This window comes from Acanthopagrus latus, chromosome 14 (genome assembly GCF_904848185.1).
Source record: "Acanthopagrus latus isolate v.2019 chromosome 14, fAcaLat1.1, whole genome shotgun sequence".
In the NCBI taxonomy this organism is placed as follows: Eukaryota; Metazoa; Chordata; class Actinopteri; order Spariformes; family Sparidae; genus Acanthopagrus; species Acanthopagrus latus.
The window spans coordinates 19,131,836-19,155,059 of NC_051052.1; the positions used below are offsets into that span (position 1 = coordinate 19,131,836).

General features: G+C 42.3%; 1 long non-coding RNA gene across 1 annotated transcript; it reads left to right on the forward strand.

The window, feature by feature from the left end:
• The first annotated feature begins 912 nt into the window (after positions 1-912).
• LOC119032106 lies at positions 913-9,674 on the forward strand. The gene is made up of 2 exons (XR_005078776.1): positions 913-1,832; positions 9,243-9,674. It is a non-coding gene; the product is annotated as an uncharacterized LOC119032106 (long non-coding RNA).
• The last annotated feature ends 13,550 nt before the right edge of the window (positions 9,675-23,224 follow it).

Sequence of the window (23,224 nt, forward strand, 5' to 3'; positions counted from 1 at the left end):
ATATTTTTAAAATCCTACACCTGAAGATGAAGATGGCGCTTGGTGAAGAAATGTCAATCTATCCAGCAGCTGCTGGAGCTACTTTACACTTCAATAAGGGAATTTGTAAGAAAGAAAACAAAAACACACAGATATGATTAGAAACTAGTTTGAGGCTTGTTGTCAGTCTGTTTACTGCCACAACAGCCAGTAAACTACCAGCTCTGACACTTCTGCCCCATGTGCTACAATATTTAGCATGCTAGCCGTCATAACATACAGCTCAGAGTGTGTGCTACATGGTAATGACACAAAAATCATGACAGGAATGTTTGTTTTCTGCTCAGGACCGTCTGAATGAAGCCTGCTCACCCCGCAGCAGCTCAGCCTGAAGCGTCTGCAACGCTGTAGAAGCACTTTCATAACCATGTGGTTGTTGCTTTGGTTTGCACGTGTGTGTGTGTGTGTGTGTGTGTGTGTGTGTGTGTGCGAGAGGCAGCGGTTATATGGCACGTTATTGTCATGGTGGCCAGGTGTTCTTCACATGGAGGGAGGGAGGGAGGCAGGGCGAGGGTGGTGGGAGGAGGTGGAATGAAGGGATGACCACGGAGCCAGCACCCCAGGGGCACAGAAGGGAGACGTCGAGTAAAACAAAAAAAAAAAAAATAAAAACCACACCCAGCAGCAGCACACAGTCGCTCGGCGGGGGAGCGAGGCTCTGCGACCTCAGCTGCTCCATCCAGAGAGGTCGGAAAAGTGGTGCAACCGACTCTCTTTAAGAGAGTGTGTGTCGGTTCGTGTGTGTGTGTTTTTCCTGCAGGCAGCGTGCTTTTTCTTACTTTTTTTTGAATCATGAGTCTCAAAAGAAAACCCGCTGCTAATGTCCCCCCCCCACCCCTTTTTTGATTTTTTCTCTGTACCGGTGACTTTTTAATTCTTAGAGAGGGCTTTTGAACTCTTGACATAATTTTTTTTTCTCTTTCTTTTTTCACTCTGCAAATGGAAAATTATTCATTCAGAAAGATCGGGGTGAGACACAGAGAGTTTCTCCGAATCTTACAACATGGCCTCTCTCTCGGTATGACTGGCACAAACGCCTGAATGTGTGTGTGTGTGTGTGTGTGTGTGTGTGCCACGCCGAAGGGCCCCCGACCGGTGAGCAGGTGTGTGTGAAGGAGGAGAGCGTTGAGGTGAAAGGTGAGTGTTCCCCCTCTTGTGTTTCTGGAGCCGTGTTGTTCTAAGAAGCTCACTTGTGATCCCACATCGGCTGCGTATGTGTGTGTGTGTGTGTGTGTGATGAATTGTTCTGTTTAAGCCGGCCCCGCAAAAACCCAGCAGTCCCCTCCCCCTCAGCCACACTCCGGTGCGTCTTTGATCGCGCACCCACTGTGGGTGACCCGACACCTCTGCAACAAGTCTCGCTGGAGAGAGAAACTAATGTGAAAGTCACCCGTCAAACCATTTTGTAACCTTCTGTCATTTAGACAGCTGATGTCGGTGCCTACGCGCCTCTCTCATGCCCTTTTTTAATAAAAACAACAAAGATGTTGTGGTGGCGTTCATGAGAAGGTTTCCACGGTACCTCTGCTGTTGGCTTCCCTCCTCCACTGAGCAACACGCACACAAATAATTTACAAAAAAAGTCTCTCAATGAGTTTTAAGAATTCAGATTGTTCGAGGCCAGCGGTGCTAAAAAACAGTTTGACACTTTAACCTACTTTAGGAGTCTCGCGTTTGGATTTCTCCTTCAAAAAAAAAAAAAAAAAAAATGACACTCTTAACTGGATGCCTGCAGAGAGAGAGAGGAGGAAGAAAAAGAGAGCGCCATCTCTTCCGTAATTAGAAATGCAAAGGTAAGCCTCGGGTCGTTAATAATTCAGTCGAGAAAGACGAAAGGAGGGGGGGAGAAAAAAAAGGCACGCTTTTGTTTCATAATGCATCTCCGGAGCGAACTTTTTAAATTAGGGAGAAAAATTAAGAGGAAATAAATATGCGTCTGTTTGTTTTTGTGCAGTTTAGTTTTTAAAATCCCGGCCCGGAGCTGCAGCAGCTGAATCTCCAGGAGTGTCTCTGTCTCTCAGTTTCTTGTCCTGGTTGCTCTGCGAAAGTCGATAGCGGTCCAAGTTTTTGCACACACACACAAAAAAAAACACAAACGTACAAGCTGTTGTGACTTCTGATCCTGTGAGTGTGTGTTATATATACAGTACACACACACACTCTTTCCTCTCACTGAAGTAGCTCTACAAAGGCCAGGTGTTGGCTGGAAAGAAAAGAAGAAGAAGAAGAAGAAGAAGAAAAAAAAAAAAAAACGTCTGAGAGCAGGAAATCTCTGTTGACCTACTTTTTTCAGCAGAGAGAGAGAGAAAGTGATGAAGAACATGGAGGGGAAGAGGAAGTCGCTGCCATTCACGTTACGCTTAATTATTGAAGGAAGGACGTCGTCTCTTTATGGGTTTACATGCCGGGGAGCGAAGAAGAGGCCAGAACATAACAAACGTCCCGCGAGCTCCAAAAGTTACAGATCGCTTTGCAGCCGTATCAGATTTTCACCGTACGGTACCCAGCGCTTAAAAACATCACAGTGTAAAGAAATGAAACCAGAACCAGAAGGATTCTTTCTGTTGAACAAATGCTTTATTATCATTTCACACACAGACATGAAAGTACATTTATATAATAATACACTTTTTAAACACAGTTTATACTTTAAGGTGGTTATCTAAATAACTAAGTGACTTTACAGTGAATATTCTGTGTTTTGTATTTGCATTTTATGTCAGAAGATGCAGATTTTTGGGGCCATTACCGATATTATGGAATAAAAGATGATCAAAAAACAATGTATAGGTAGATATTCTTATATTCACGGTATAGATACATAAACACGCATGTTTTGATGCCTAAAATGTGGTTCAATTAAAGGCTTTGGAAAAAAATACACAAGTCACAGAGGTTTAACAATAAAATTTATCAGCTCGAGACACAATTTAAAATCACTGGGTGTTTAATAATTATACAAGATGCCAAACATGTTTTTCTGCATAATGTTCTGTTAAAAAAAAGAAGAAAAATCACACCAGTATTGATAAAACTACTAGGCCAATGTGGGCCAATGATACCGGCTAATCAAAACAACTTTAAATCTGCAGCTACACATCAATGATGTGATGTTGAACATTTGCAGCGTTCAGGAGCGTCACAATCGTTGAAGCTAGTTTCTTATCCTGCTCTCCATCTTCTGCACACACTTACGTCATTTAAAAACTTTGGAGCTTCCGTACGAGTTCAAAAGAAAAAAAAAAAAAAAAAAGTACGTTTGACATTTCTGCGGTGCAGCCCTCACCTCCTGAGGAACACGAGCCAAACAAAGTGCCGCTGATGAGGCAGAAAGAGAAAAGTGACGCGACACAATCGATGCAGGAGATTAAAATGTCACCGACTCATCGAGGCCCTTTCAAGTTTCCACTACGAGTCAGCCTCCGTGCCGTCATCCGGAGCTGATAATGTACCTGCACTGTGTTCACTGTACGCGACAGTGAAAGGGTTAATTGTCGTCTTCACGCCACTGAAACTGCACCGGAGAGACACACCAGGGACTTTTACTGATTTATTATAGGATTACCTTTTTACAGGGTAGATAAAAAGTTTTATTTCATGTTTTGTTTTTGTTTAAAAGTCGTGTTACTCTTGTTACATTTTGCGGTTTCAGATCTCTTTTTGAGTTTGACCGACTTTTGTGATGACTATTTTTAAACTTCCAACTTTTGTACGTATTATTTAAATATATATGCATTTTTTAAAGCTGCTAACCTTTAAATAACTTCTTGTTGATGTATTTATTTACTATCTGTTTGGCTTCTTTTACCCATGTGAGGTGAATATTTCCTCTTTCCGATTACTAAAGTTTCACATCCTTCTGTTCGGCTGATAATTCGTGACATTAATGAAAATATGTTGGGAGTTTATCAGTCTGACTGTGTGATGAGACACATTTTCAAACAACCAGACCCTTAAAAACATCTCCACAGATTGACTTCACGTCACCGACGTGTCAGCTGTCAATGTAAAGTTTCCTCGGGTTACTAAAAATGTGATGTTCTGTAGACGTGTGACTTCCACCCGACACCGCTGCTGCTGCTGCTGCTGCTGCTGCTGTTACTGTACACGTCTCGCTGTTACACAAATGAAAGTATAGGCCTACCACACACACACACACACACACACACACACACACACACACACATCCTCTCACAGAGCAGCCTGTCAGTCAGCTGTGGGGAGACTAAAGACCGTAGATGTGTATCAGACATTTCGCCAGTCAGGCGTTACGTCTGACCTGGTCGGTGAATGCCCACCCCGCCACCGCCGCCGCCGCCCGAGTACCCATCTATCCCCTCTTTATACTCCCTCCCTCCCCAACCCTTACCCCGACTTCGTTATCTGCCTGTTCGGGGGATGCTCGGCTCCTCCCCGGCCTCTTTGTGCTCGGCTGGAACTTGAGAAAGTCCACGTTTGTGTCTGTGAGAAGCTCTTGTCTCGGCCCTGAATGAGGCCTTAAAAAACCCACTTTCACCACTTTTTTTTTCCAGAAACAAGGATGAAAAACAGTCTCCCCCCCTTCCAATCCCCGTCCTCGTCCTCGACACTGGCACAAAGTGTGCATCAACCAGCCCGGTGCGCCGATAGTCTCGCATTAGTGTTGCGGAAATGTTAAATTTAAGAATGATATTATCTCCGTGTGGTTGCGTCGATGGTGGGGCAGCTTCGTCTGCAGAAATCAGTCATGAAACAAGCTTCTGCTTCACCGTGTGCTTGTGCAATCGGTGCATCGCGTGCCGTGAGCTTTCTAATTTAATTTACAGGGCCGGAGCTTTTCGACACGCGGAAATAAACACTCTTGCGATTCATCATTTAAATTTGTGTCGAGGTAGACGTTCTTTACTCGGTGGAATTTGTTTGTGCACTTTTGCTCCTCACCTGTGTTCCAAAATACTTTTTTACAGTGAGGTTTTTTTTTTTGTTGTTGTTTTTTTAATATGTATAATTTTAGAACTAATGACTAAAAAAAAAAAAAAAGGTCGTAAAGATTTTCTCATGTTAAAATTAGTCTGCGTGCACGACCTCCTCGCACCCCGGTGGCATCGCTTGAAATAGAAAAAGTGAAAACGCAGGCACAGTTTTGTTTTTTTTTTTTGCCTGTTCTCATGCCTGTGGGTTGCATGTCAACTATTCTAGGTGGTTTTCTAGCAACTATTGGTTATTGACAGAGAGAGAGAGAGAGAGAGAGAGCGACAGAGAGTGAGAGTGTGGGAGAGAGAGGGCTCTGTAAGTGGAAAATGATGAGGAGATAAGAGATGGGTCTGATGAGGGGCTTGATTGTGAGATAAAAGTTTGCGGTTCTGGTTGCGACTGACTTCACGCAGGGGCAGCCTCGACTTCTGCAAAAGAAGAAGAAAAATAAGTTGTTTTTTTTTTTTTTTTAATGTGTTGCAGAAAAAAAATAAAGGAGAGTTAAGTCGGGTCGGCATCGGGGGCGGAAAGATTCACATTTCCACAGTGTGACTGCGGGGTTGATATGCCTCCTCTGTTTAGTTTTTTTTTTTTTTTTTCTTTTCCTCAACGCGCCGCACATGCAGGACTGCATTCCACAGCCCGAGATAATTAAGGGTGAAAAATCCTTGTCATTGCAGGGGGAAGCTCTTTAGGTACCAATTCACCCTGATGAATAAAACCCTAATTAATCCACTTAATCTGCTGCATGAGATTATTCCCCCCGTTTTCACAACCATGCACTGTACACTGCCTGTCCTGAATAATAAGAGGTCCAGGGGAAAGACAGAAAGAAAGAAAATATATATAGGAGGAAATTTCCCATCCAAACTTATGTGATAAGGTCTTGATCTCTCTATTATTCCCCCCCCCCGTTTTTTTTTTTTTTTTTTTCCCCCCCTGCAGTTGAAAGTGTGCCGTGAAGAAAAGGCAGCATGAAAAAAGGGCAAAAGAGCAACAGTAATCATACTTGTCTTAGAAGACCTTGCGGTGGCATTGTGCTGCCCTCCATCGTGCGTCTGCAGCCATTTTTCACAGAGCGCTGTGGAAATGTGACGAGCTCGAGTTTTCAGACGGGTTCCGAGGACGCGAGGAAACTCTCGCCTGCTTTATTAGATCTTATTATAAAGAAAGCTCGCAGAGTTAAAAGAACAAAAAAACAAACAAACAAAAAGAAAACCTCTCTCTCTTTCTTCTCTTCCTGTTGAGAAGATGTGAAAATGTTTCAGTAAACACGGCGAAAAAGAACCAACTGACGAAAATTTCCCTTCACACCTTTTTTTTTTTTTTTTTGTTCTGTTTTAGGAGATTCTGTAACTTTTTAAAATTGTCACGTAAAAAAAAAAAAAAAAACCCACAAAAAAACAAACAAAAAAAAAAAAGAAAGTCACATTTGTTACACTGGAAAATGATGCAAAAACAATACCAGGCACACACTGCAAACCACATTTCTAAGTATGAAACCGTGATGCAGATTGTGACGAGTTCCAGTGATTTTAAAACCAGCGGAGGGATTCATAGAAAACATGCAAAGTGTGTGTGTGTGTGTGTGTGTGTGTTCTCATGGCCGCCTCCTCACTCTTATGCTTAGTCACAGAAGACAGACATGTATATTGTCAGGTTACTGTAGAAAGTGAGAAGCAACTGGTGTTTTATCTGTCTTTCAGTGTGTGTGTGTGTGTGTGTGTGTGTGTGTGTGTGTGTGTGTGTGTTTTAGGTTACAGCTCGCCTGCTCCCGGGCGTTTTTTCCAACTCGCCCCGGATCGCTTGCCTCGTTACGGGGCACCATTATATGTGCTTCCCTCTTTTCTTTCAGGCTCCTCAAAGTCTGTTCCCTCCAACACACACTCTCACACAAACACACACTCTCACACAAACACACACTCTCACACACACTGTTTACCATCTGTTTTTTATGCACATTAAATCTGAATTTTGGCTTATAGCTTTTTTTTTTTTTTCCTCCCCTCAGCCGATCGTGTTAAGCGTGTTTGTCGATACAGTTTTTCAAAAAAAAAAAAAAAAAAAGGTGGATGGTTCTGGTGATACGGCTCCAACTGAGCTGCTTAATCACTCATTATAATCCACGGTGGATTAAATATTCACCAGCGCTCATAGAGGAGGGGAGGAGGAGGAGGAGGAGGGGAGGGAACCGGGCCTCGTATTAAAAAAACAAAACAAAAAAAAAACCGACCTTGTCACCCTGTATCCGGGAAATCGATATTCACACTGCATCTGATAAGCAGATATGGAAATAGAGAGGTCAGCTGTTTGAAATGCTGAACGCAATGCGGTAGAAGAAGAAGAAAAAAAAAATGTATATAATTAAATCTTAAAACAAATTAAAACCAAAAGATAATCAGAAGTTTAACAAAAGATGAAGAAGATAAAAGTATTAGAACTGTACTTCTCCGTCACTTTGACAGATAATCTTCGTCTTCATCAGACTTTTAACAGTAGGCAGAGAGAAAAAAAAAAAAAAAAACCCGCTTTAAATGCCAGTAAGAGGCAATATTACAGTGTGGGAGTGTGCGCGGGGGTTATTGTGTGCGCTTTTCACGGTATCTATTAATATTGAGTGTAGACGTGCACGGCTGCACTGTGCCGGATCTTATCAGTGCTGGTGTAAACATATTTTGTGTGTTTTCCCTTTTTGCAGCGGGGGTGATAAAGAGATGGGCGACGGTCCAGCGGTGGCACCGACTCTCTCTCAGGTTACCGGGATTGTCCCTCAACGGCAGCGACCGCCGAATCTCCTGCAAACTTAACACCGTTTTTTCACAATGTGCTGGTTTTTTTTTTTTTCCCCCTCCTGCATTTATTATTTATTTATTTCCCTGAATGGGCTCCAATCCTGCTGCACACCTTTCTACTGAAAAAAAAAAAAATAGCGTTGCGTGGAGTAAACATGTCGCCGTTGAACAGATAGTGATGCGACATGGTGGCTGATAAAAGACTGATGTGGTTTTCAGAATAAAAGCTGAGCACGTCGGCCTGAACCAGTTCTTCTCTCTGGTGCTCACGCTGACCCCGATGTTGATTTTGGAGAACTGCTTATAAAATCCGCCTTTGAGCTGATGACTTGTTTCAGAAGCAGAAATGACACTTTGCTCCTGCTGAGAAAGAGAAACCTCAGCTGTAAGACATGATTAAAAGCAACACACTTTCATTTGCTCTGTAGCTGTGATTTGTGCCGTTACGCGTTATTAACCTTCCAAATCCTAAAAGGTAACGTCGTTAATAACTTGTCAATTTATAGCTGATTCAACTCAAGTTATTAGTTATTTCAATGTTTTATGAACAATCTGTTTAGCAACTGTTTATGTTGAAGTTAGGACTCGTGTTTATCTGACTTAAGCATTAATTAAAGTGTCACCAGGACATTTTTTATTGTAGATTAGGTTCAGAGGACAGACAGGAAGTCAACATATCTGGCCTCCTATCAGAAGTCATGTTGTTCTGTGCATTTATTTATCTGTGAGTGACAAATGTAAACAGGATACATGAATATGTGTTTGTGAATTGCTCACATGTTGTGACTTCAGGGTGGCATGACGTGGTCGACAACTCATATTGGAATTATTTTGACAAATATTGTGATTGTGATTGGATTTACGAGTGGTAACGTTTCTGAAAGAGGAAACTGTTTTTAAATATGACGACGTGGCTTTTATTTGCCGTCTGTACCAACAGCACTTTTGTGGGTCGGGCGTCTCTGCAGCTCTGCAGCACTTCATCATGATGCTGTCGTGTGTTTTACCTCGAAAAACTTGCATCCTCTTGTGATTTAGATGTTTTTTGTGTGATTAATTGTGCAGCTCTACTTGCAGTAATAATACGAGGCCTGTTTGTGGCAGAGGGAAGGTTTACTTTCTACATTTTGGGTTCAGAAAAAGTAAAAGAAGCTGATATTTTTATGTATTTGTAACGACAATACACACTAGATTTTCTTACTATTTTATTTTAAGGACTTAAGTTGACTATACTGACTGTGTTACCTGTTAATTTGAGCACTGTAGTGAATTATATATTTTGCAGAATTGCATCATCTGAAGCACTTGAACTGATATTTTTATGTGTTACACCAAACCCCGACCTAACACGCCATGTTTCCCATACCAAGTGGTTTCTGCGCAGCATTGTGACGAGAAGATTATTGAAATATCGACCTAAACAAACGTAACGTTCTGCCTTTTCTGTGGCTTTTGCAGAGACGTACTGTGCCGACATTTACTCCGGCGGTTCGGTCCAGGACGGGTACGAGTGAAACAGAGCTGGAGCGAAGCCCGAGAGAGAGACAGAGAGAGAAGCTCAGGTGTTCACTGTCTCTACAAGCTGCTGATGTGAATGAAGATTATAGAAAAGTAACCCTGACTGTGCTGGAAGACAAATTGCAGCCTGTTATTACCACAACCAAGACATGAAGTTACACATTATTAGTGGAAGAAACATTGTAAGAAGTGACAGTGACACTACACAGGTGTGTAAACCTGCACCTGGTCGGGCTTTTCTACTTAAAAAAAAGGTAATAAAATATCATCCTTACCATCGCACCTCGTCACATACAGCTGTAAAAATGGACATTATGCTTATTTTCACTGTACAATCAGCCTGGGTTGAATCATAATAAATAAATAAAAACACGTTCAGAAGGCTTTATTTCTTGTTAATGAAGAAAAGTCTCCCTCAGCTGTTAGTTGTTACAGTATCCACCTGTTTAAAGGTTCGATCGCAGCTGCTGTTGCAGTGAAACCGTCTGCACTGCAGTCGCCTTCATGTCCCCGAGCTCAGAGCTCAAACACTGCAGAGGAGAGTCTGGGGTCACGCCAAGACGATCTCTCTCTCTCTCTCTCTGTCTCTCTACCTGTCTGTCTCTCTCTCTACCTGTCTGTCTACCTGTCTGTCTGTCTGTCTGTCCGTCCTCTTCACGTCTCACCAGTTCTCACAGCTTACCTAAACCACACGAGCAGCCTAAGAGAGGGTGACCTTATATGGCAGCCTTCAGAGACACTCAAGGACGTGATCGCTCAGAGATAAACCTCTCTTTTTTTTTTTTTTTTTCTTTATCTAATCTCTGAAATCAGATGTTTTTGCTCTTTATTTTTCTGTTCCGTTCTTCAGCTGTTAATGAGACGACATGTGCGCGAGAGCAGGGGAGAGATGGTATCAGACCAGTGGGGCATTTTTATTGTTGCGGTCGGCCGAGAAAAAGTCCGAGCGCTCGAGCTGTTCTCGACAGGTTCAACGTCTTCACCGCGGTTACCTCGGTCACTCAGGGTTAACGCTCGACAGACACTTAGCCTCTTCTTCTTTTTTAATTTTTTCTCCACACAATTGAGTGAAACTCAGCAGCATGTTTGCTGTGTTGTTTTCGTGCATGAATCACCAAAATGAACAAATAGGAAATGGGTCATTTCCAGTATTTCTGCATGTATGATAAAAAAAAAAAAAGGTCAAAATTAATAATATGCAACAGTGAGTGACGCAACTGCTGACATCTCACAGCGCCAACGTTCGACAGCAGGAGTGTGAGGACAGCGTCAAAGAGTGTGTGTGTGTGTGTGTGTGTGTGTGTGTGTGTGTGTAGCACGTATCTTATCACCGGTGCAGATTAAGCCTCTGCCGACGATAAGGTCCGACGACAAACAGGAGGACGGCGGCACACGGAGCCCAGATGGGCGATTAGAGGGGCCGGCGTGGCACGAGGGGTTGGCGGGGGGGTCGAGAGTGGCGACCCCCGTTTGTGTGATAACTAACCCCGCCGTCGCAGGCCGCCATTATCGCTCTGCTCCCTGGCCTTCTCAGTAAGCGCCGGGGGTTTGACATCTACGCTAAGTTGACGCGTCTCAGGCCGTATCTGCTGAAGGGAGCTGGAGTGTGATCACACAGCGGGACTGCACGAGGACGAGTCTGAGCTCACAGCACCTGTTGAATACATGCTTACTCTCCTCTGTGCAGCTTGTTTCACTGATAATTAACAGCCTGGAGAACGTAAATGAGTTATTTGCTCCTTGTGAGCCTCCTAATCAATAAAGGATCTATAGTCTTTTATGATTTAGTCATGTTGCTCTATGTGGCCACGAAGTGCACGTAACAAAACACAGCGCGTCTTTTAAAGCCATGTGAAACCGCCGTTTAATGAAAACACGATGCCCACGCTCGACGTTCCAGACACAAAACACCACACCGATTTGAACTCTGTGTCGAAAAAGGTCGACCTTTTCTGCTACCTGGAACCAAACTGACTAATATTTCTCTAAACACAGAGAATGAATGCATGAAAAATCTTAGAAAAAATCTCGCCTGTTTCTGTGTAAAGCACATCTGATGAGCTGAGTTCTGGAGCTATAAACGAGCCGGAGAAGAAAGAGGACACCATGAAATTAATTGTTTAAAAGGTCATTAATTCCAAATGTGTGTAGTGAAGCAGATACAATGCAAATTGGACTCTTCTGTATTGGCCGACATGTAAACAAGCAGGGCAAAAAAAAAAACAACAACACACCATAAGACAAATTATATTTTGAATATTGTAGATTTAAAGAGGAACTATTCAAACTTAGAATTTGAATATTTATAATATTAATGAGGCAAAAATACAAACTCAGAGACCTTTATTTTCTCCATCTGTGAATAAACAAGATGTTCTCGGAGGAAAAAGCTGTTTGGAGCAAGAAAATGTGGCAACAGTGTGAAGTTTACTTTGTGACTTTTCAGTTTGTTTAGTCGATGAAGATCTTTCTCCTCTTCCCCAAAACTTCTCGCTGCAGCTTCAAGCACCGTGACAGCAAAACCACCTGAATCTTTCAGAAAAATATGTGCAAATACAAGAGTAATTGTGTCTTTTAAGGGAAGAAATACATAAATTTTTATATGTATTTACTTGATTGAATTTCAAGTTGTGTACACGTGCATTTAGATTTAACTTGAAAGAGTTCCCTGTTTAACTTAAAGATGATAAAGTATCAGGGCAGAGCCTCAAAAGGACCGATAATTAATGATGATTATTTCTTTTTCCAGGAGCAGATCTTTCTAATTACCATTCATTAGTGCCATCTAGTGCCCACTACTCCCAACACTGGGCATTTTCCTGAACCAGTGCATCCACGTCCACAGAACTCAAACCCATCTCCTCGTTCCTCGGGGGGGATATCTTCCCGTGACACGTTTCAAAATACTCCCTTTTCACTCAGGTTACCGAGCTTCTTCGTTTACCGATCCCATTCATTTCCCTCTCTTTCCCCTGACCCTTTGATAGTGATAGTGAACGCATATTGTGTGATAGAGAGAGCGCATATCTTAATTGGCTGCTGTGTTATCGGCGCCCCTGTTTGATAAGCTCCTTTGTCTTGTCCATCGTTAGATAGCCAGCGCTGATGGAAGGGAGGGCGTTATTGGGGATCACGTCATCCCGAGGACTTGTTCCCATTTTATCCCATTTGTCATTTGGAAAATGACTAAACGGTGGGGGAAAAAAAATCGAGCGGCGATCAGCGTGCAGGCGCACAGGTAACACCAGCGACAAGTCGCAGTCGTACTCCGTGCAGTGACAAAGTGATGTCTCATAGCTTCGCAGTATGATAACCATCTTCTCCGAGATTGGACCAGAACACCGCTCTCAGGTTAGGGTGTTAAGAGATAGAAGCCACAGACAGATAAAAATAATAAAAGGAAGAAGAAGAAGAAGAAAGTTGTGAGCTACTTTCTCATCTGTGTTTTTGATGTATGCCACTGGCAGCAGAGATAAGCTAGACAAGAGAGCAGCCCACATCCTCGTCTTCATGTGAGTGGGAGAGTCCACAGGTGACAATCAGTTAGTCACGATTTCATGGTAAATGCAGAATTTACGCTTTGTTTTTCCTGGTGCTGTGATTCACGGGTTTTTAAAACACACAACTTACAATGATCGTTCTGAGAAAAAGTGAAAGAAAAGGTCACTTGAGAGTACTCTGTCATCAGACTCGTGACCCCGAGTGACACACACACACACACACACACACACACACAAAAACAGGGAGGATTAAGAATCACTGTGCAAATGTGTTACTGCTATTTTTTATTCACTCTGCGTGGCGGTTAATGCTGCTTCTAACTCTCACTCTCAGCTGGAGACTTGCGGAGGATGTGTGGAGATTTCTTCAGGTCGGGCGCAGACAATGAAAATCAATCATTTCAACCGGCGCCATCATGTGAGTATCATGACGACGCTCTACTTTTTGTTTTAGTCTAACAAAATAAAGTCACAGCTCTAAAATTCGTCGGTGGCGTTTGCAATAATAAACAGCTACATGTAAATAGTCGCCGGAATAAGATATCTGCTCTGACGCATCTGATTACAGAACAAAGGAACAACAAATCTTCATAGCTGGTAAGAAGAACCATCAGGTAGCTAAAGAGGCACGTTATTCTACCTTACATGTACATTTGTAAATGAAGATACACGAGTTATCCAAACCACATTTCTTCCTAAACCTAGCAGAGTAGTTGACTAAACCTAACCAAAACTTAGACCGACCCAGTGCGTATGCTGCCGGTACGCTGCAACAGTCCCGTTGTTTCAGTAAAGACAACAAATGTGTCTCCATTCAGGAAGAAGAAGAAACCTCAAAGACGCCGATGACTTGCGTTGTTGTAGTTTATACGAGTTTGCAAGGAGGAACAAAATGGCGGCACAGCAGCTTCGTACTGTTAAGTTTGCAAAGACTGTGAGAGGGTACGTACGACATCTTATCAGAGAGTTCTGGACCTGAGATTTTTTCTCCAGCAACTGGCAATCGACCAATGCAGTCGCTCAGGTGTGATTTCTATCTGAAGTGTTTTGGTCTTCGTAGCCACTTTGTAGTCCGACCAATCGCATTCCAGTGAGCTTCAGCTGCACGAGAAAGACTGACCGAAAATGAGTCTCCGTATCCATTTGCTGTTGTTTCAAGACATTATATCTTTCAAATAGCTTATCATATTTCTGCATTCACTTGCAGATAAGTCAAGAAACGTCTCTCAGCTCCCGACTGCGTGCTCATGTCTCAAGTTGCTTATCGGACTGTACAATGACTGGCACACGGTGGAGGAAGTCTTGGCCCTAATATCTGTAATCTGCATATCTGATGCTGGCGACGGCGGAAAAGACTCCGAGTTGTGTAACCGGAGGCCATGTTGGGAGCATAACTGTCCAACAAATGTCTCATAAAGATTACGTGAATTTGGTATCAGTTTACGTTGCTTGCATTTTTTTGGTATCTGCCAGGGTTTTTTTTTTTTTTTTTTCCAGGGATGACGTCCGACATTCTTGAGCTCTTCTTTAAGTTATAAGGAGGCAGTGAAGTAAAATGGATGAGCTGGCAGACAGTCAATGCCCAGAACTCCTGCATGTTGTTAAGCGTAGGGCAGCAAAAGCATTTTTAATATAGTTAAGGGTAAGATTGTGGATTGACGACCACATAAGTGAATGATTTTGTGAACTTGAAAACAGTTTCGGTATCATTCAGAAATCTTCATTATGCTCATTTAAGAATTAGTTGAGTATAAACACGATTTCTGTCAGTCTCACGGTCAGGAACTGGACCTGGGTCTCTGCTGTAGGGGGGGAAACTATCTAAATTTAACATTTTTTCTTGTTCATACCAAGTTTGAATGCACTTATCGTAACACACAACAGGGTAAAAGCATCTTCCAAATGGATGTAATGTATGAAAAGTTATGTGCTCGGGTCTCATTATGATTCATTACGTGTCCTGCTGTGGTACATCTGTACATAATTCAGGCTCTTTGTTACAGAATGTCCTCCTCCATCGTCTATTTCTGAGTGTGTAATGTGACTCATGTACTGCGTTTTTTTTTTTTTTTTTTTTTTTTTTTTCTGAAAATTCGTGGAATTTGCTACAACATGAAGAAAGTGCACAAGCACGAGCTCCTTCCCCCTCTTTCTTTTTTTTTTCGGATTCTAACATGGAAACGTGTAGGTGAGATGTGAAAAACAGCACCACTTTCATGTTCTCTGTGAAAAGTAATGACAGTCATTTGGATCCGTCTTCCTGTGACAGCCCTCGTAGTTTCCTCACTATTCATGTGGTTGAAACAGGAAACAAAACAGTGGCGAAGTCACTGCTGCAGATCGTTGCTCAAGAGCGACTTCATTAGGACGTATTCGTGTTGTCATCTCAACATTCAAATGAAAGGCTTTAAAATTAATGAAGCAATAACAGCTAACAGATTCAGAACAAGTGACAAAAACAGCGTTAACTTTTAACCTATAGTGCCTAAAATTCAAAATTCATTCACTCTCTGTTGTGAAGTGCAAGTAAATTAGATCTGATTAGTAATTCCTCAACTGATAACAGATAAAACGTCTCTTCACTGTTGAAGTTTAAAGGTAAAAGTTTATTTTTGAGTCTGACTCTCAACCCCAAAATAAATCCCAAAGAATCATATTTTGATGAACTGCGAATGAGACTTTTTGTTTCTTTTTTTTTTTTTTTTGAGAAAATCTACTTTTCTTGCAAGTAGCACCTTTAATGTTTCATGATTTGTGAGTTTTTGAGTTCATGGAAGTGAAATGTAAGATTTTATTTGTAAAAAAAAACATGAGTTTTTTTGTTTGAGCTGGAGTAAAATGATAGGAAAGAGGTTGTTCTTATATTCTCAATTATTTTTTTTTACCGGCTTCACTTTTCAATAATATACATACTCGTATGATGAGTGTGTAGCACTGGCAGCCACACTCCCATTTCATTGTTGTTGTTGTTTTTAATCCTAATATTCTTGTTTTTACTCTTAAATTCCCTTTCACCTTTTCAAAGTGAACATTTTTGAATGTTTTTTTCACACTTCCAGATATACTGACAGTGATTGATTACAGAAATGAAACAGGTTTCATGTCTTTAAAAAGCAGATTTGCTGCTAAATGAATGGAAACCACATGCAGACATCAAAAGCTACAAAACAGAGTACTTTGGAAAATGTTGGTGCAGGAAAGTATAAATCATTTACATCATAGTGAGGCTGCAGTAGTGGAGGATAACTAAGGACTGTATTTAATTTCAATTTTTAGGTAGTTTCTTTGCTTCTTTTCGCTTTGACTCCACCTTACTGCTGTTCTGTAGTTTTAAGATCTAGACTTTACAGTTAAAAACATGATGATCTTACAGAAGAGCAGTGTCGTGTTTCAGCCACTTTGTTGTTAAACGTCCCACTGAAGAGACGCTTCAGAATGAGACTCTGGTTTTACATTACTCTGAAAGACACGCAGCTAAAAATTAGGAAAACATAAAGATTAAGAATTAAAAAAACACAATGGTGACTGTACATTGTATTTGCAAAATAAGGTGTGAAGTTTGGTTTCCTCTCAATTTTCTGCGCTATTTTATTTGTTAACTAGTAAAATGCTAATATCTAATATAACTGGATATGACATAACTAAAAGTAGGTCCACTGTCACCAGATGTAACAGTGAGGGTTTCTTACACACACACAAATCTAATAATGTCACATATGATGACAACAGCTTGTTATTCAGTTAAGGAAAAACATTAAAAACGTATATGTTTTAATATCATCTTCAAAACTACGTAGTGCTCCTTTAAGTATGATTTTGCAGGATTTCAACATGTAGTTGTTTTGGTTCTTGATTAATTTTAAAGATTTCCACAGGTTAAAGACATAATGTACATTAAATAATACATTAATCTATAACAATAATAATACAATACATTTCCATGTTATTTACTTCTTCATGCAACAGTTAGCATGTTAACAAATGGAACAAGTGGAATGATTTACCTTTGGATCACACTGATGTTGTTATACTATAATGCGGTTTTACATTATAACACCACATTTATGAGAAATATTGCACGTGCAGAAGCGGAGCAGTTTGGTACAGCAGCTTCACTCCAAACCCAAAAGGCAGCTGGGGGGGGACGAGGAGACCTGGGGCTCCCACCGCTTCTCCCTCCCTGCCCGGCTCTCCCAGAGGAGCAGCCATGGCGATGGTGATTATGTCACCACTTAGTGAACTAACTGACACTGATGGGTTTGAAATGCACTCTGCGTCCCAGCGGGCCCCTGCTCCCCCTCTGCCCCCCTCGTCCCCAGGTCTGTCAGGCCCCTCTGTGCTGGGTGTTGGGTTACCCCCGAGTGACGGCAAGGCCAAGTTCAACAGCGCAGCGCAGCGCAGCCAGCCAGCCAGCCAGCCAGCCAGCCAGCCAGCCAGCCAGCCAGCAGCTCTCTGAAGAGCCTGTTTGAAGGGGAGGGAGGTGGGGTGGAGCACGGAGGCTCCTCTGACTCACTTCTGGACCCCTTCTGGTGCGCCTCCTCTCTTCTTCCTCTGACAAAACCCTCCTCCGAAAGCTGGCCTCAAAGAAGTTCTCTGAATTATTACTCATTTTAAAAATCAATATCAGCAATTTCAAACCTTTACCTGAGAACTAATTAGCAATACAAAGATGAATCTGAGACGATACTTAAACAAAAGGAGGTGACACATTTTGTCCATCTAAACTGTTTAGTGTGAGGGGGGTGTCTGTTAGATTAACTTGACTGTAGGCTCAACAGATTTGACTTGCATACTAGTTAACATAAACAAAAAGCTAGCATAATATGCTAGTAGGACTGCCCCCCCAAAATATTTGCCATGTCCACATTTCTGTATATATTGTACTAAATATTCTTTTGCATTATTTCTACAACACCCATCCTTTGCCGGCATAAATGAAAGGGTTTGTTCACAGCTAAGGCTCGTCGATGTTATACTTCATTGCTATAGCAGTCTAATAATGATTCATAGACAACAAAATAGCACTTAAAAGTCCAACAACCAAAAGCAAATTCGAGTAATGTCATGAATTCATGCAAGCAGCACAGCTAAAGTAGTAATAAATAAGCTAGTGGCCAGTTAGCCTAGCTTCTTGGCTAGCCAACTGCTTACCTAAACGGGGATAATGCAGCAAATGTTCATTATTTTTAGTATCAAATATTTATACTTTTACCTACAGTGATGTCACAGTTCACCCACAATCCTGTGAGGTGTTATATCCCATAATGTCAGAGGTGCAAACAGACGCAACATGACAAAATTATCAAGTGCTCTAGTGTACAATTATAAAATTAGTGGACTGAAGAATTGTCACTATAGATTACAAAGTGCCCACAGTGCTGTTCTCTCAAAACTCTTTTTCATGGCTGGGGAATTTAAAAAATTGCCCATTTGGAGCTGTTGTCTTCACTTTTCTGGCTTTACTCTGGTGACTACTGTTGTTGTTGGCTGTTGTGTTTTGAGCTTCTTGTGAATGTGACATCCTAGAAATGTCTGGAGGGGATTTCTCATCATCCTGACATCACAAAATGCATTTTTGGTCATTACTCAACAACAGTTCTATATAAGTGTCTCCAAGGATAAAAGCCCAGCCTGGGTTACTTTTTTTTGTTAATTGAAAAGGTCAAAGGTTAGCTTCATGATGAGGTGATAATGTTATGCATGCCAAATCTCAGGAACAACAACTGAATTGGTTCTATTACATAAGTTGATGGTTCTATGGTTCACTGGCACCAACGAAGAAGACGTTCTGGGAGATGAACGACCTCTTTGTTTGCACCTCCAGCAACACGGCTGGTGGATATGTTACTGTACCAACTACCCACATTTGTTCGTGTGAAAGACGCCTCAGTTGGCTCTGAAAAGTTGGTATTTTAAGACCACACGAGGAAGTGGCCGCTGTGGTCAGCTTGAATTCAGCAAATGAGTCACAAACGTCCTGATTTTTGTCATATTTTGACACGAAGACGCATGCTTTCGGTCGACGCTGAGCAAACACATCGTCAACGGAAATGCGATGTGTGAAATGTAGAAGTTTGTGAAATTTACCGACACAACATGAGTTCACGTTGACCAGAGTCGCAGTTCCAGGGGGTTAATCTTTGATGGTAATAAGAGATTGAGTGTGTGAATCATTCCATAAAGATCCAGATCAAGTGCCCCAGAAGTGTCGACAACCGAAACTCATAGTGCAACAGGCCCAACTAAGACCTGTAGGGGCACAGCTGAAAACAAACCGGTTTGCTGCCACATTGACCTACATTTGGCTCAATTATTCATCCCAACACCAAAACTACTTTCGCAAGCCTACCTCAAACGACCGATTGTTGAGTTCTGCGTGCAGCCTGCAGGCACGAGGCCCCTTGGAGTTACAGTAGAGGCCTCCGTGACAGCAGCTTGATTTTGGACTATGAATAATATTCAATCACGACCTATTACCGCGTAACATTGAATCACAGCACTCATCACAGGAAAAAACAAATCATACTACTAAAGTTCTTTCCACCACCACTGGCTTTTACTTGCTGTCAAACCACCTCCGCCTTCTTACATCAGCGTGAACTTTGCACCGTTCTCTTCTACGCCCTCACCGGCTTCTTCAACACGGCACAATAGTCCACGAGTGACCTGGTAGTAAAAGCAGCTGCTGATGCAGACACAAACAAGGATGCTGAAGTTTCTTAATCACACTTGAACAACATGTCTGGGGGTGAAGGGGAAATGTCAATCATCTTTTCTACTTGGAGGCTGATTCACAAGTCTTACTCACCGTTTCCTCAGCAAACTCTCGACTGCAACATACTGGAACTACACATGTGCAACGCTGTTTGATTTTGGGAAGGCTCAGTGTTGTACAGTATTATTGATTCTGGGTATTAAAATGCATTGTCGAGCAACAACTTACCAATTTAAAAAACAAAAAACAAAAAACAAACTCATTATCTAGTCAACCTCATGTTGACAGAAAGTCAGGGGGAAGTTTTGTCGTCCACAAAACATTTCCGGAGCTTCACAGCAAAACAGCGCTGCAGTGTTCTCATAAACAACAGTATAAAGATGGGAAAATACCTCAAAATATAATCTCGTCAGGCGTAATCCAAGTCTCCAGAAGCTCAGAGATCACAAATTGATTTGAGAAATTATTATTTACAACCATTTCAAAGCCAAATTCATAAGTGTGGCTGTAAAAGCTAAAAGTGTTGACGTACACGAGCTTGACCATCTGTAAATCACATCGTTTTTAAATTTAATTTGCGATCTCCTGAGTTTTGGATTGCACCCATCAAGCTGTATCAAGTGATTTTAAGTTTTGTTGATGTTGTTGTTGCAACACTGTGAAGCCCCAGAAATGTTTTGTGGACTAAGACACTTCATCTGACTTGTCATCGGCATGGAGGCTCACAGACAAAAACAGAATTTAAATTTTTGGGGGGGTGAACTAAGTCTGCGTACGACAGTGGGCGTCTTGTAAATGCTACATATCTTATTATAATGACATCCTTGTCAAAAACACATAAAGGCCAAAGCATTTAAAGCATATGACACACTTTATGTGATTGGTCTTCAAAGGGACTTTTGTTCAGATATGATGATTATGATGTTTGGACAATTTCAACACACTTCCTGTACTTTGCTCTGCATATGAATCCAAAGCTGACACGCTATCTGTCTTAGACGTCTAATAGATCATCAGTTATTAACACTTACTGATTGCAGACCCTGATAAAACTGATAAAAAGTGATGCTGTTGCATCAGCCACCATGTCGGCACCAGGACACAAGAAGCAAAAGGTTTTCCCTCTCTGTCTCGTTATGCATAATATATATAATGTTAGTCGCAGAAAGTGTTAACCAACTGGAGGCGAGTTGTTTTCTTGGTTTCAGTCATTAACTGATTGTTTTCTGTTCTGATGCATCCTGGCTGCAGCTTCTGCTAATCAAAGCACAGGGTGACGTGTGCACCGACCAGCAGCGTCTCATGTTATTGCCAATTTCCATTAACCATTAAAAAATTGCGACAGGCCAATTACGAAGTCAATCCGCGGCCCTCCACCTACCCACCCCCTCCTCTACTCTCCTCATCACGCGCTGGTCGAGAGAGACATATGTGTTTAGTCTATTAAAAGAGACAGCCGGCGTGCTTTGGGGAGGTGACCCCGGGGCTGGATGACAGCTTCAGTTACACTAACACATGAGCTCTCCCTAAAAAACCCAACCCTCCCCGACTAAACTGCCAACTGAGCTCTCCCGCTTCACCTCCAACCTCGAACCCCTAACCTCCCATCTTGGCTGATCTGGCACGGGAGCGCCAGTATCCTGTATATATATATGTGTGTGTGTGTGTGTGTGTGTTACTCTCTCAGTTGCCTAAAGGGGAGCAGGAGAAGGGGGCTAAATTGAAAATTAAACTACTGAGTAGCCAGTTGTGTCGATGGCCAAGTTGATAGGCGTCAATCGCTCCCGCTGCTCTGTCCTCGTTCTCACTCTGTTGCTGATTTAATTAAGTTTAGGAAATGATAGAATAACTGCATCCACCTGTGGCGGTTCACATCGTACTAATCTCTTCATTTAGCTGGCTAACCCCCCCAAAGTCTGTAGATAGCCGCGTTCACACTGTAGCTGACCTCTCCGGCACACGACTCGCGGGGGGGGGGGACACAAGGCGACGGAAAAGCTCCCTGGGTCGACGCTTAGAACATCTAGAAAAACGTCGCCAGCCATCTAAACAATTAGATTACGATGAATAAAGTCTGAGAGTGCTGCCAAAACAGGGACGTGGTGAAATGTTTCCACAAGCTTCGGTTGTGTTTGGAACTAAAAGACACTTCATCACTCGCAGAGCTAATAGCTAATGCTAACAAGCTGTGAGAGGTGTCTGAAGCGGAGGGTGACGGTGCACGGGAGACCTGCCCCGCAAATGACCTCCATCAACTCTGAATTCTGTTCCATCCTCCATCAAGGGGAAACTTTCTCCTGCAAGAGACGGACAGCCGGGGAAGCTCGAGGCAAGTGTGGGAATATGAGCAAAACATTAAAAAGGGGACACCGAGTCTGAGAGTTAAAGTTGATGGTCTGATGTCACTCAGAGTCTCCCCAGTGAATAGCGCCCCTGCTATACTGCCCTCAAGCAAGGCATTAACACCTCAAACTGCCCCATTTAAAGTCCCCAGCTGCCAGCGGAGCAGGAGCGAGGCTGCATTGGAGGGTTTAAAGCTGCAGCGCTGTTGGCTCTCTGTCGGCGGCGAGAACCGAGCGAAAGATGTGAACTTCAATACCCAGAAATCATGTGAAGCGACATCAGTGGGGCCCACGCGCGACAGACTTCATGCTAACTATCCGGGCTGGTGTGTGATGTGATTATACCAGAGAGACAAGAGGAGGCAGGAGATCCAACGGTGACGAGTCCAGTTTTTGTCTGGATGGACACCCGCAAGTTTTTAGGAAACAATTTGGCTCTCGCGCTGAAAGTCTAGTCGTTACCTGTGGGGAGAGAAAAGTCTCTGCCAGCATCGTAACCGGACCACAGGATGTAATTTGGGCCAATGGATGGACTCAAAAGCCTCCAAATTAGCAGCGATTAAGATGTTCTCTGCCATTATAGCCCTGTGACAGTTAGAGCTGATGTAGAAAAGCAATATCATGGCAGGAGATACGTGTACGGGGCGCTGGAGCGGCCAAAAACATATATTTATATCCATTATATATAGACAGAGGCCACGTTTTAGTAAACTAAGCAGACAAAGAGGCTTTTCTTTGTTGGCGGCTTTGATTAATGTCCCTCAGTTAGAAAATTAATATATATGTTTCATATAGGATATTGATGCATATAACACAGGATGCAGAATATGCAAATGCGTCAGACTACCCTATAAGACATCTCCCCCTCCTGTGTGGAATTTCAGTAACATCAAAGAAACACTTAACCGAAAATGGTTATTTTTTACAGCACCTATAAACAGCAGTTCACTCAAACGGAGACATTTTTTACATACCGCTCCCTTTCTTACTCAACCGGGGTACTTTTAGGTGAAGTCTCACAGTTTCACAATCACAAATCAACAGGACTGATCTGTTGTGGTGGCTCTGTGTATATGTGCACTTATCTCGCACCCACAAATTAACCAAAGATGGAAACAAGTTTCATCTGCATTATGAGCGCCCAGTGTAGTAAAACGTGGCCTCAGAAATATTTTTATTTCCATCTATGGCCAATCTGAGGCTCAGTTAGCGTTTACAACAATATATATATTATAAAATCATTGTAGTCCTTCATCGTCATTGTGAATCTTAACTATGAAACTATCAGTTGTTTGGTTACTTCAGCTGATTTAGAACTGATATGATTACCAAGTCTTTTTTTAACATTTGCTGATAGAGGTTTTG